This window comes from Anolis sagrei, chromosome X (genome assembly GCF_037176765.1).
Source record: "Anolis sagrei isolate rAnoSag1 chromosome X, rAnoSag1.mat, whole genome shotgun sequence".
Lineage (NCBI taxonomy): Eukaryota > Metazoa > Chordata > Lepidosauria > Squamata > Dactyloidae > Anolis > Anolis sagrei.
The window spans coordinates 56,630,794-56,643,713 of record NC_090034.1 but is presented as its reverse complement, the minus strand read 5'-3'; positions in this window follow the sequence as shown (position 1 = coordinate 56,643,713).

Genomic DNA, 12,920 nt, shown 5'->3' with positions numbered 1-12,920 from the left:
GTCTATGAGAAGGCCATGATTTTTGCATCATTTTTTGTCTCTCTTTGCCTGGTTTTAAGATGCTGTGACATCAAAGATATGCATTGACAATTTCTGGATATCTCTTCTCTCCTTTATTTTGGGAATTTCTTGATAATACAAGGCGGGGGGGGGGGATTGGGGGAAAAAATCTATTTTCTGCAGAATCTATTCTTCTGGCCTCTTCCCGCCCTCTTGCTTTTTCAATCTCATGATTGAATGTCTAGAGAAGCTCATGGCAAAGTTAGGTATTTTATGACCGGGGATAAAAAGTCCCTTGTATTCCGTATCACGCGCCACCTGAACAACGAGGCTCATTTCATTGTTTTATGGCCCGCTTTTACTCTTTCCCATGTAGGCCATAAATTTGTCATTGGCGGGGCGGACTGGGCTAAGTTGCCTCTTTTTGTGCAGGAAAAGTTACATTTTCTTTCTGAACAGAGGCTGGATGGCCATCTCTTGGGAGGGATTAGATGATGTCTTCCTTTATGGCAGAAAGGTGTTGGACTGGATGGCCTTTGCACGCCCCTTCCAACTCTAGGATCCTATGCTCCTATAGAACTACTCCTCCATGAATGCCTATGAGGCTGGATGGTCATCTGTTGGGAGGGATTAAATCAGGGGTCCCCAAACTAAGGCCCGGGGGCCAGATATGGCCCTCCAAGGTCATTTACCCAGCGTTCGCTCAGGGTCAACCTAAGTCTGAAACTACTTGGAAGCACACAACAACAACAACAACAACATTTTCTTTCTGAACAGAGGCTGGATGGCCATCTCTTGGGAGGGATTATAATTTTTCAAATGATAATCTGGCCCTCCAACAGTTTGAGGGACTGTGACCTGGCCCTCTGTTTAAAAAGTTTGAGGACTCCTGGATTAGATGGTGTCTTCCTTTATGTCAGAAAGGGTTGGGCTGGATGACCTTTGGAGGCTCCTTCCTGCTAATGTCTATGAGGCTGGATGGTCATCTGTTGGGAGGGATTGGATGGTGTCTACCTTAATGGCTGAAAGGATTGGACTGGATGGCCTTTGGAGGTCCATTTCTGCTAATGCCTGTGAGGCTGAATGGCCATCTGTTGGGAGGGATTGGATGGCGTCTTCCTTTGTGGCAGAAAGAGTTGGACTGGATGTCCTTTGGAGGCCCCTTCCTGCTAATGTCTATGAGGCTGGATGGCCATCTGTCAGGAGAGATTAGAATCATAGAATCATAGAATCAAAGAGTTGGAAGAGACCTCATGGGCCATCCAGTCCAACCCCATTCTGCCAAGAAACAGGAATATTGCATTCAAATCACCCCTGACAGATGGCCATCCAGCCTCTGTTTAAAAGCTTCCAAAGAAGGAGCCTACACCCCACTCTGGGGCAGAGAGTTCCACTGCTGAACGGCTCTCACAGTCAGGAAGTTCTTCCTCATTTTCAGATGGAATCTCCTTTCTTGTAGTTTGAAGCCATTGTTTCACGTCCTAGTCTCCATGGGAGCAGAAAACAAGTTCACTCCCTTTTCCCTGTGGCTTCCTCTCACATATTTATACATGGCTATCATATCTCCTCTCATCCTTCTCTTCTTCAGGCTAAACATGCCCAGCTCCTTAAGCCGCTCCTCATCGGGCTTGTTCTCCAGACACTTGATCGTTTTAGTCGCCCTCCTCTGGACACATTCCAGCTTGTCAATATCTCTCTTGAATTGTGGTGCCCAGAATTGGACACAATATTCCAGGTGTGGTCTAACCAAAGCAGAATAGATGGTGTCTTCCTTTATGGCAGAAGGGGTTGTACTGGATGGCCTTTGGAAGTCCCTTCCTGTTAATGTCTATGAGGCTGGATGGCCTTCTGTTGGAAGGGTTTAGATAGTGTCTTCATTTATGAAAGAAGAGGGTTGGACTGGATAGCCTTTGGAGTACCCTTCCTGCTAGGTCTATGAGGCTGGATGGCAGTCTGTTGAGAGGGATTAGATGGTGTCTTCCTTTATGACAAAAAGGGTTGGACTGGGTGGCCTTTGGAGGTATCTACCTGCTAATGTCTTTGAGACTGGATGGCCATCTGTTGGGAGGGATTAGATTATTATTATTATTATTATTAAACTTTATTTGTACCCCGCTAGCATCTCCCGAAGGGCTCGATGCGGCTTACAAAGGCCAAGGCCTCAACACAACAACAGCAAACAATAACAATACAATACAAAGCAAAAATTAAAACATAAGCAATGACAAAAACATTACACTATTACACATTAAAAACAGGCCGGGTGAATGATGGGTACAGGTTAAAAAGTGCTGGATGTAACGGTGGTATGTTGAAATTCTGGGCAAGTGCAATGTGCAGGGAGTCTTAACTCTAATAAAGTGCTTCTGGGACATGGTGCTGGGGGGTTATCCTATTCTGGGAAGGCACATCTGAATAGCCAGGTCTTCAAGTTCTTCCTAAAGACTGCCAACGTGGGTGCTAGTCTAATGTCTTTGGGGAGGGTGTTCCAGAGAAGGGGGGCAACCACAGAGAAGGCCCTGTCCCTCGTCCCCACCAAACGCGCCTGTGACGCAGGTGGGATCGCGAGCAGGGCCTCTCCGGATGAACGAAGGGAGCACGTGGGTTCATAAACGGAGATGCGGTCACGGCATCTTCCTGCTTGGCATGATGGGGTTGGACTGGATGACCTCTGAGGGTCCCTCCCAAGTCTATGGTTGGCCCTGACCTCCAAAGATCCCCATTCCTCATTCCGCTTCCCATTCTTCCCTAAGGACAGCCTGTCAGGTTGATGCCGAAGCCTTGCTGTCGGTTCCCCTTCCCATTCTGAATTATTAATTTCCCCATCAGAAGGGGGAAGGGCTCCTGCCCGCTCCCCGAATGCCAATCTCGCCTGTCACCCACCTTGCCACATTAATCTTTCAAAGCCTCTTTTCAAAAAATTTATATATATGTTACATCTGGAAGGGCCAGGCAGAGACGGCGGGAGATATTGGGTTGTCATCCAGAGATGCAACTGTTGGTGATCAAAGCTGCCTCCGAAATTCCCCGCTGGGTCGGAACACAAAGCAGCAGAAGGAAGTGTGAAGGCAGGGAAGGAGGGAAGGAGGAGGGAAATACCATTTCGGGAGCATCTACCTTGGAGAATGAAGGTGGTTTGACACCATTGAACTGCCGTAGAATCTCGATGATGTTATGTTAGCCACCAAGCCACTGGTAGAGTTGCAGACTCAAGTGCAAGTGTGGAAAAATCATCTGCAATATTTCGGAAAATGGCTCAACATCTCAAAAACCACGTACATGGAATGTGGACCAGTGGTAGAGGATGGTTCTGTCAATATCAATGGCAGTGACCTCGACAAAGCTGTAAATGCCTCAGCTCAAAAATCACTGTCAGATGCCCACAGGCATGTAAATGCCATATGGATGAAGTGGAGAGCAATGAAAGTCATAATGTGTGATAAGAAGATCCCAATCTGCTTGAAATTGAAAATCTACAGGATGGTAGTGAGACTGGTTGCTCTGTACACCACTGAGTGCTGGCCAACCACTAAGGCTGCCGAGCAAACTGCACACTATGGAAATGTGGATGTTCAGGTGGTCCATGTGTGTTACCTTAAAGGACAGGATTCCAAATGATACAGTGTGATCCATCTTCTGAGTTGCTCCGATCGCTGAAAAGATGAAGGAATCCCGTCTGAGATGGTTTGGACATGTGCAACGCAGTGGCAAGGGCTCCGAGGTTAAAACCATGCTGAATATGGAAGTTCCAGGTGCTGTTGTGGCCTGGTCAGATTCTAAGTGTTCAGAAGATGAGGCTGGGGATGCCGGGAGAGATTCAGAGGGCCCAGAGAGAAATGTTTTGGAATCTTCCATCAGCAATGTTTTCATTTCTCATAGAGAATGGTGAAGGCCATTCCTGTGGGAACCTACCAGTAGTACAGTCCGAGGAAATTGGGGAAAATGAATGTTTGTCAAAGTCAGAGAGATTAGAGCTAAGACCAGGGGTCCTCAAACTTTTTTAACCGGGGGCCAGTTCACTGTCCCTCAGACCGTTGGAGGGCCGGACTATAGTTTTTTTAAAAAAAAATCAATAAAAAAATTCCTATGCACATTGCACATATCTTATTTTGCTGTGTGGAAGGGCCCTTCGAGGGGATTCTTTCTAGCCCTCTTTAGGCAGTAATTCCAGGAGCAGAGAATGGGAAATCTTCCTATTTCTAGTCTGAACAAAATCTGGCTAACAGTATTTAAAAAACTCTAAAATTATAACTGTAAATAAAGAACAACACTCAAACACAGGGGAACTCCAGACAAGAAACAATCAGGGCCAGCTAATCACCCCTCAACAAAGGATTCTCCCTAAAAACTGTCAGGCTCTGAAATGGTAATCAAGGTGGCCAATTGAAACATTCATACCTACTTCCAACAGACAAGAGTTCTTTCTCCCACCCTGGATCTTCCACAATTTTCCTAGTTAAAGGTTTTCCTCTGACATGAAGTCCAGACGTGTTTGACCCTGGGGTGTGGTGTTCATCTGCATTTCTAAGTCGAAGAGCTGGCGTTGTCCGTAGACACCTCCAAAGTCATGTGGCCGGCATGACTGCATGGAGCGCTGGGACAGCCTCCCTTGGCTGGCTCACGCTGCCCATCGGGCCCGATGGGCAGCGTGAGCCTGTCAAGGGAGGAACAGCCCTGCGTGGCCTACTCGTGCGTAAAGCACCTTGCGAGGTGCTTTACTCGCGATTAGACCACGCGGAGCAGCTGCCCATCGGGCCCAATGGGCAGTGTGAGCCTGCCAAGGGAGGCGCAGCACCACGCGGCCTACTTACGCGTAAAGCACCTAGCGAGGTGCTTTACGCGCGAGTAGGCCGCGCGGAGCAGCTGCCCTTGGCTGGCTCACGCTGCCCATCGGGCCTGACAGATAGCGTGAGCCAGCCAAGGGAGGGGCACTGTGTGGGGGGGGGGGGGGCGCTCCTCCTCTGTGGACCGGATAAGTGCCCTTGGCGGGCTGGAAGTGGCCCGCGGGCCGTAGTTTGAGGACCCCTGGCTAAGACAATAGAGCTGCCAATTAAGGACTCACTTCTCCAAGCGGCTCAGAGATAAGGAGAGCAGGTGCAAAAGAAGTGATTTCATGGGAGGGAATTTTATTTATTTATTTATTTATTTATTTATTTCAAACATTTGTATCTCGTCCTCCTCAATCCCACCCCACCCTGTTTGTATGTCTGTATGTGTTGTATGTGTAGATTCCAACACATACAAACAAAAGCAATATAACACAAATGCCACATCCAAATCCAATTTAGCATCCAAAGTCCCAGCCTGAAGTCTGTCCATTATCAATTTTGGCTTTAAGAAATGGTTCATGTTGATACAATTGTGAGAGCAATGGTGCGTTCAGGTACAGACCCCTTGGTATCAAGTGCCATGAAATCCATGTAACCAAGTGTCAAGCTGTTCCCGTGTTGTGATCTTGCGAGGAATGGTTTTGCTTGCCTAGACTGTATGTACCTTTTCTTTGAATGGCATAGTTATGCCGGTCTTGGATTTATGTACCTTGTTCTTGCATATATTGCTGGAATTATTCTAGAGAGTTTCCCTGAAGGGATTTTGGGGACTTTTGGTGTTTTATGTTTGCTTGCTTTTCATATATACTATTCTTTTTTGTCGTGTCAGGAGTGACTTGAGAAACTGCAAATTGCTTCTGTTGTGAGAGAATTGGCTGTCTGCAAGGACGTTGCCCAGGGGACGCCTGGATGATTTGATGCTTTTATCATCCTTGTGGGAGGCTTCTCTCATGTCCCCGCATGAGGAGCTGGAGCTGATAGAGGGAGTTCATCCACCTCTCCCCGGATTCGAACCTGCGACCTGTCGGTCTTCAGTCCTGCCGGCACAGGGGTTTAACCCACTGCGCCACCGGGGCTCCATATACTAATAATATTACAATACAATGGTATTTCCCTGACCTGAATCTTCATCACTATGAACCCCAGGAAATCCCACAATCCCTTCTGATTCATCAGTGAACTCATCAGCCCCTGGCTGAGCTAGAACAATGTCTGTATATATGCTGAAATCTGCTCTGAGTCCCCTTGGGGGGAATAGGGCAGAATACAAATAAAGTGTTATTATTATTATTATTATTATTATTATTATTATTAAATCTATAGGAGTAGATTTTAACCCCTGGTGGTGCAGTGGGTTAACTGCTGAGCTGCTGAGCTTGCTGACCAAAAGGTTGGCAGTTCAGATCTGGGGAGCAGGGTGAGGTCCCACTGTTAGCCCCAGCTTCTGCCAACCTAGCAGTTTGAAAACATGCAAATGTGAGTAGATTAATAGGTACTGCTTCTGCGGGAAGGTAACGGCACTCCATGTAGTTATACTGGTCACATGACTTAGGAGGTTATTTTTATTTATCGTGTCAGTGCAACCAGTCGGTTATATTACATTTCTAACAGAACAAAGCAAAACAAACCAAAAAAAACCCAGACAAAATACGACAATTGTGAGTTTGGTAGTTGATTAAATGTCCTTTGACCAGTATCTGGCCACTTGGAGTGCTTCTGGTGTTGCTGCAAGGAGGTCCTCCATGTGCATGTGGCAGGGCTCAGGCTGCACTGCAGCAGGTGGTCAGTGGTTTGCTCCTCTCCACATTCGCATATCGAGGATTCCACTTTGTAGCCCCATTTCTGAAGGTTGGCTCTGCATCTTGTGGTGCCAGAGCGCAGTCTGTTCAGCGCCTTCCAAGTCGCCCAGTCTTCTGTGTGCCCAGGGGGGAGTCTCTCATTTGATATCAGCCATTGGTTGAGGTTCTGGGTTTGAGCCTGCCACTTTTGGACTCTTGCTTGCTGAGGTGTTCCAGCGAGTGTCTCTGTAGATCTTACAAAACTATTTCTAGATTTAAGTCGTTGACGTGCTGGCTGATACCCAAACAGGGGATGAGCTGGAGATGTCTCTGCCTTGGTTCTTTCACTATTGGCTTCTACTTCCCGGCGGATGTCAGGTGGTGCAATACCGGCTAAGCAGTGTAATTTCTCCAGTAGTGTAGGGTGCAGGCACCCCGTGACTTAGGAGGTGTCTACGGACAACGCCAGCTGTTCAGCTTAGAAATGGAGATGAGCACCACCCCCCAGAGTTGGACACGACTGAACTTCATGTCAGGGAAAACCTTTCCCTTTCCCTTTATACATAGAAGTATAGTGTCTAACTCACCCCACTTTGGGATATCCCAATGGGACTCCACCCCTATTCCTCTAAACTCCGCCCCTAATCTGGAAAATCCCAGAGGTTTTGCCTTCCACATTCCTCTAGGCTCCTCCCACCGACTTCTTCCCGTTTTGCCATCGACCCCCTTGTGGAGTTTTGCTGCAAGGAAAGGAATTCACTCTCACCAACTGGCAGCTCCATCAACAGCTTTTTCTACCTTTATTCTCCAAAGGTTTGCTTGGCACGGATGCCCTTTTCGCAGGGAGTTTGCCAACGTCATCCTTTCCACTTGAACCCAACAAGAGAAGGGAATAAGGGGTTGTCTTTAAGAAAGGAAAGTGCATCTCTTTTCCCAAAGATGCCAATTGGCGTTGGCAGGGAACATGGACAAGACTCAAGGAACGCAGCCAGAAATCATGCCTTTTCCCCATCATCAAAGGTGGCCCTATTTGCATACCTCCACCACCCGTATTTCTGCAAAATTTGCATCTGAATACATGATTAATTTATTAATTATTTTAATTTTTATTATTATAACCCGTCTCTTATTTGTCTTGCCGTCAAATGCTCTTTGGAGACGTTATTATGATTTCTCCAAAGGGAGAAACAAAAAAAAAAGTCTCGGCTTCAAAGCCGGGCCTGCTTTGAAAACGCTTTTGCGCCCCGCAGATAAATAAAGATCCCTTCGTTAAAGAAAACAAAAAGGAGCTGGTTTGGCATCATTTCCATTAGACGGACTCGTTTTGAGGGATTTTTTTTTTTTGGCCGTAAGACATACTTGGGAAAATATTGTAATGAGCGGCAGACAAAAGCCACAAAGAAGACGGGGATTTATGGACGATACAAACATCAAGGGAAGAAGCCACAAGGCTTGATCAGAAGACAATCATGGAGGGCAGAAGGAAAAGAGGAAGATCCCATTGAAGGCTCAAATAGACTCCATTGAGGAAGCCATGGCTTTTACTTTGCAAGACTTGATCAGAAGAGGGAAAGAGGAAGATCCCATTGAAGGTTTGGATAGTCTCCAATGAGCTCTCCATTGAGCGATCTGAGCAAAAGATGATAATCTCTAGTTAAGTGGAAGGCTGTCAGAAACAGTGGAAGGATTGTATTTATTGATTTTGAAATAAAAGCAATTTAAAACGGCCTCAGATAGTGAGATCTGAGCTACAGATAGTGCAACCTGAGGCGCGGATATCACTGGATTTAGCCTTTACCTAGTGGTGAATAATAATAATAATAATAATAATAATAATAATCCTTTATTTATACCCCGCTACCATCTCCTGCAGGACTCGGTGTGGCTTACAAGAGGCCGAGCCCAAATACATCATAAAACATAACAACAATACAACAATAAATAACTCATAACAAAGCAAAAACAATACAATAATGACATGACACAATTAAAAACCTGTGGCAGGGCCAAATGTAAGAATTAAAATTTTAAAATGCTTGGCATGTCCAGGGAAATAACTTGGATATTTTAAAGATAGGTGGGCATGCAGACAGTACTAACTCTCTCGTAAAATGCATTTGGGACATATTGCTTGGGAGTCCTTATTCTGGGAAGGCACACTGGAACATCCATGTCTTCAAGCTCCTCCTAAAAACTGCCAGCGTTGGGGCCTGCCTGATGTGTGGGTTTGTATACAGAAATGCGGTCACGCAGGTAGGCGGGTCCCAAACCGTTTAGGGCTTTGTAGGTAAGCACCTGCACCTTGAATTGGGTCCGGAAAATGAATGGCAGCTAATGGAGCTCCTTAAACAGGAGGGATGACCTCTCCCTGTAAGGAGCACCAGTTAACAACCTGGCTGCCGCCCGTTGACCCAACTGAAATTTCCAGGCCGTTTTCAAAGGCAGCCCCATGTAGTGTGCATTACAGTAGTCCAATCTGGAGATGACTAAGGCATGGACCACCCTGGCCAGATCCGCCTTCACGAGGTACGGTCCCAGTTGGTGCACGAGTCTCAATTGTGCAAAGGCCCTCCCGGTCACTGCTGATGCCTGAGCTTCAAACGTAAGTGATGAATCCAAGAGGACACCCAAACTGCGGACCTGTGACTTCAGGGGGAGTGTAACCCCATCTAGCACAGGTTGCCACCCTATACCTCGATCCGGTTTATGATCGACCAGGAGGACCTCTGTCTTGTCAGGATTGATCTTCAGCTTGTTCCTCCTCATCCAGACAGCCACAGCGGCCAGGCACTCATCCAGCACCCGAGAGGCTTCCTTGGAGTTCGGTGGAAAAGAGTAGTAGAGTTGTGTGTCATCTGCATAGAGGTGGCACCTAACTCCAAAACTCCGGATGACCTCTCCCAGCGGTTTCATGTAGATGTTAAAAAGCATGAGAGACAGAATAGAGCCTTGCGGGACCCCACAGGTCAAAGGCCAGGGGTCCGAGCAGGCGTCTCCCAGCTTCACCACCTGGGATCGACCCTCCGGGAAGGATCAGAGCCACGACAAAACCGTGCCCGCGAGACCCATCCCAGAGAGTTGGCCCAGAAGGATACCATGATCGATGGTATCAAAAGCCGCTGAGAGGTCCAGCAGAACCAACAGGGACACACTCCCCCTGTTTGCCATGTATACGTGTCTTACAATCCGCCCTGAGTCCCCTGCGGGGTGAGAAGGGCGGAATATAAATACTGTAAATAAATAAATATTAAAGGGTTAAAGACAATATAACTAATAGTAAGGAGAAGATTGTAGCAAAAAGTATCAAAAAGGTGGTGGGCCTCTGCAAGCCAATTCATTGATTACTAGCTCCTGCTACCTGCGGAACTCTCAGCTGCGGTTCCAAGTTTATCAGTTTAATATTTTCATCCGGGGGTGGGGTGATATGTGTGTGCCCGGCAACACTTTCATATCTCCGAATTGGAAGAATCGGCTCCGAACCGAGCAGTGTTTTTCAACCTGTGGGTCAGGACCCCTCCAGTTTCAGAGGCGTCACCAAAGATGATCAGAAAACATATTATTTTGCTGGTCTTAGGAACCCCTTTAGCAGAGAAGGTTGAAGATCTCTCCTCCTGTCCTTCTCTTCCGTTTTGGAAACAGACAGCGAATCCTCTCACCAAAAGTCCTCCTCCGCTGTGATTGGCCGGCCTCTCAGCCAAGGGGTGGGATGTGTCTGAGACTCCAAGTGGGGAGGGGAGAGCAGGTGTGCTCGGTGCATGGCAGCGTGGTGCGCATGTGCGGGTGAGGGAGAGCATACAAGGTTGAAGGGAGGCTCGCACCAGTGAGTGTCTTCAAGCCATGGGGTTCTGTGTTCGAAGTTTGGCCCAATAATGTCGTTGGTGGGGTTCAGGATGCTCTTTGATTGTAGGTGAACTATAAATCCCAGTAACTACGACTGCCAAATGTCAAGGTCTATTTTCCCCAAACTCCACCAGTATTTGTGCCAAGTTTGGTCCAGATCCATCACTGAGTTCACAGTTCTCTCTGGATGCAGGTGAACTAAAACTCCCAAACTCAAGGTCAATGCCTACCCAACCCTTCCTGTATTTTCTGTTGGACATGTCAGTTCTGTAGCCATGTATGGTTTAATCCCATCATTGGTGGAGTTTTGAATACTCTTTGATTGTAGGTAACTATAAATCCCAGCAACTCCCAGTGGTGCAGTGGGTTAAACTGCTGAGCTGCTGAACTTGCTAACCAAAAGGTCACAGGTTCAAATCTGGGGAGAGGTGTGAGCTCCTGCTGTTAGCTCCAGCTTCTGCCAACATAGCAGTTTGAAAACATGCAAATATGAGTAGATTACTCCAACAGGAAGGTAATGGCACTCCATGCAATCATGCTGGCTATATGACCTTGGAGGTGTCTACGGACAACGCCGGCTCTTCGGCTCAGAAATGGAGATGAACACCAACCCTCACGACTGGACTTAATGTCAAGGGAAAATCTTTATCTTTACCTACTACTCCCAAATGATAAAATCAACATCCCCCCCCCCCCCCCACAACAACACCAGCATTCAAATTTGGGCATATTGGGTATGTGTGCCAAATTTGGTCCAGTGAATGAAAATACATTATTCATATCAAATATTTATATTATGAACAGAATATATTCAGAACAGTAGCAAGATTGCAGTTATGAAGTAGGAACGAAAATAATGTTATGGTTGGGGGTCACCACAACATGAGGAACTCTATTAAGGGGTCACGGCTTTAGGAAGGTTGATAAACACTGTTGTAGAGTTTGTCTAAATCAAAATCTAGCCATTCACAGCAACCAATAGGTTCGCTGCTTTGGAGTTTTGCTTGCTTTTTGGACTCATAGAAGTTTGACCCATGGATTTTGGCAAGGAAAGGCCTCTTTTCTTTTGCGGAGTCTGGTTTTCCCAGGCCCCGAAGGCAGCGGCGTTTGGCTCGGATTCTGTGAGCCCCGAAGCTGCCCGAGGGAGGGAGAAAGAGCATCGATTGTGGCCGTTTCCTCAAGCGTAGCTAACGCCGGAGCCGGATTGGAGAGCAGAAGAGAAAAAGGGGCACATTTTTGCCCCCAAAGGGATCTCTCAGGCAACCTGGAACAGTGGGGAAAGTTTTGGGGTTCATTTCTTTCAGGTGGAGGGGGGGGGGGAGTCCATAGAAGAAAGGAAAACCAGGTCTGGAATAGAATAGAAGACATACATCTTCATCAAAAATAATATGAGAGTCTGCTGCTCCATTGGAGATTTTGAAACAGAGGCTGGATGGACATCTGTTGGGAGGGATCGGATGGTGTGTTTCCAGTCCTTTGGGAATTCCTTCATTATCAAACACCACTATCCCCACTTCTAAATATAAAGGATTTATAGTTGGGGATTTATAGTTTTCCAAAAGCAACAAGCCAGAATGAGATAAGTACTCCATACCTTTCTTTTGGTGCATTTACAGTATGGAATGAATGGCCTTGCACTCCACTTTAAATGCCATAGCTCCATATGATAGAGTCCTCCAGGGAGTTATAGTTTTCCAAGTATCATAACATTCTCTTGGTGCATTTACAATATGGAATGAATGTTCTTGGACCCCTCTTTAAATACCATAGCTCCATACTATGTGCCCCTGGGAGTTATAGTTTTCCAAGTATCATAACATTTGCTTGGTGCATTTACAGTATGGAATGAATGTTCTTGGACCCCTGTTTAAATACCATAGCGCCATACTATGTGCCCCTGGGAGTTATAGTTTTCTAAGGTCCACCCCCTTCTCTGTGGGGCAGCTGAGAGAGAGAGAGAGAGAGAGAGAGAGCATTAGAAAACATATTATTTTGCTGGTCTTGGGAACCCCTTTGGCAGAGAAGGCTGAAGATCTCCCCGCCTGTCCTTATCTTCCTTTTTGGTAACAGAGGGCTAATCCTCCCACTAAAAGATCTCCTCCACTATGATTGGCCGGCCTCTCAGCCAAAGGGAGAGCTGTTTCTGAGACTCCAAGCGGGGAGGGGAGAGCAGGCATGCTTGGTGCATGGCAGCATGGTGCGCATGTGCGGGCAAGGGAAAGCATGCGAGACTGGAGGGAGGTTCACACCAGCAAGTCCCTTCAAGGCATGGGGATTCTGTGTGGGAGGTTTGGCCCAATTGTGTTATTGGTGGGGTTCAGAATGCTCTTTGATTATAGATGAACTATACTGTACATTCCAGCAACTACAACTCTCAAATTTCAAGGTCTATTTTTCCCCAAACTCCACCAGTGTTCACATTGGGCATACTGAGTATTCGTGCCAAGTTTGGTTCAGATCCATCATTGTTTGA